Source organism: Dryas octopetala, chromosome 9 (assembly GCF_963921425.1).
Source record: "Dryas octopetala chromosome 9, drDryOcto1.1, whole genome shotgun sequence".
NCBI classification, from domain to species: domain Eukaryota; kingdom Viridiplantae; phylum Streptophyta; class Magnoliopsida; order Rosales; family Rosaceae; genus Dryas; species Dryas octopetala.
Genome location: NC_141374.1, coordinates 6,211,384 through 6,213,678, shown reverse-complemented (window position 1 = coordinate 6,213,678; position 2,295 = coordinate 6,211,384). Strand labels below are relative to the sequence as shown.

The 2,295-nt window shown below is 43.2% G+C and overlaps 1 pseudogene; it reads left to right on the top strand.

Annotated features, from left to right (window-relative positions):
• Window positions 1–2,295, top strand: LOC147273447 (dynamin-related protein 4C pseudogene; annotated as a pseudogene).

Sequence of the window (2,295 nt, the reverse complement as noted above, 5' to 3'; positions counted from 1 at the left end):
TTCTTCTTCTTCTCTTCTCTCCAGACTAGCTAAGTTTGAAAAGAAATTATGAGTGACTGCAAAACCAAATCAAGCACCATGAATGTAGAAGATGAAGGCTCATCATCAGTAACACAAGAACAACATCATGCACCTATTGTGTCATCCTACAATGACAAAATCCGTCCTCTGCTTGATGCAGTTGACAAGCTTCGAACCCTCATGGTAATGGAGGAAGGGATTCAGCTCCCCACCATTGTTGTGGTGGGCGACCAGTCCTCTGGAAAATCCAGCGTCCTTGAATCACTTGCCGGCATCAGCCTCCCACGTGGCCAAGGCATCTGTACCAGGGTACCCCTTATCATGAGGCTCCAACACCACTCCGAACCTGAACCAGAGCTTTCCTTGCACTACAATGACAAGGTCGAACGTACTGATGAGGAGCACATTCCTGAGGACATTATCAATGCCACGAATGCGATTGCAGGGGAAGGTAAGGCAATTTCTAAAGCCCCATTGACTCTGTTGGTGAAAAAGATTGGTGTTCCGGATTTGACCATGGTGGATCTCCCTGGAATCACTAGAGTTCCTGTTCGTGGCCAGCCTGCGGATATTGAATTCCAAATCAAAGATATGATCATGGACTATATAAAACCAGACGAGAGCATCATTCTCAATGTGTTGGCTGCGAATGTTGATTTCACCACCTGTGAATCGATCAAGATGTCGCAGATGGTGGATAAAACTGGTGAGAGGACTCTGGCTGTGGTTACCAAGGTGGATACGGCACCTGACGGGCTACTAGACAAGGTTACATCAGATGATGTCAACATTGGTCTTGGTTATGTCTGTGTAAGGAATCGGATTGGTGATGAAAGCTATGCGAAGGCAAGGGCTATTTCTGACCGACTCTTTGAAACTGATCCTCGGCTTTCAAAGATTGACAAATCTATGGTTGGGATTTCAGTTTTGGCCCAAAAGTTGGTGCAAATTCAAGCCACTAGCATTTCTAGACTCTTGCCGGAGATTGTGAAGAAGATCAATGACAAGCTGAGTCATTATCTCTCGGAGCTCAACAAAATGCCAAAGAGCCTGTCTTCTGTTTCTGAGGCCATGACTACTTTTATGCAGATCATTGGGTTGTCGAAAGAATCGCTTAGGAAAATTCTTATAAGAGGGGAGTTTGATGAGTACCCAGATTCGAAACACATGCATTGCACTGCTCGGCTGGCGGAGATGCTCAATCAGTATGCACACGAACTCCACAGTTGTGCTGAAAGTGACCCCAAAAGTAATTTCTTGATTGAGGAGATTAAGATTTTGGAGGAAGCAAAAGGCATTGGCCTTCCAAATTTTGTTCCCCGGAATTCTTTTCTTGTTATTTTGAAGGGAAAAGTGAAGGGAATTTCAAGCATTCCTATCAGGTTTGTTGAGAGGGTGTGGAATTACATTGAGGGAGTGGTTCTTTGTGTGTTAATGCGTCATGTTGATGACTATCATCAGCTTCAGATGTGTACCAGACGAGCTCGCCATAATCTAATTGCCAAGATGAAAGAAAGGTCGATTAAGTGGATGGAGGAGATTGTGGAAATGGAGAAGCATACTAATTATACATGTGATCCAGAATATGTATCTGAATTGCAAAGGCTGATGTGTGGACAGAGTGAATTCATCAGGACAGTCTTGCATGATGGTGATCTCTCTGCGATAACAGTAGAGGGTATTGGGGCGGTTCAAGTTGGAGTTCTTCAGCAGTACCGACATGTTGATCTATCTCAGGCTTTTGACTTGAAAATGCGGATTACTGCGTATTGGAAGATTGTTCTGAGGAGGTTGGTTGATTGCATGGCATTGCATTTGCAGCTGAGTGTTGCAAACCTGGTGAACAAAGACATAGAGATGGAGATTGTGAATGAGTTCATGGGGCCTTATGGTGGTGGGATTGAGAGGATGTTGAAGGAATCTCCATCAGTTGCAGCGAAGCGTGAGAAGCTCAAGAAGAGCATCAAAAAGCTCAAGGATTCTAAAGAGGTTGTGAGTAAGATCATGGATGGCATTATTACTTATGGTGATTAACTTGTGGTTTGCTGAAGTATTGTGGTCTGTTTGTAGTCTTAATAGAAAATGAAAGAGCAATTGTCTAATGCAGTTGCTGAGTATGGGTAGTAGTAGTAGTACGTTTCGTGGATTTCCTAGTGTTTGTTAATCTTTTCTTTTGGCTTGAAGTGTTTGCTAATCTAGTTATTTTAGGTTTGTCAAGTCTTTTATTAATGTATGTTGTTGATTTGCTGCTAATCCTAGTGTTGTGCTGCTTTA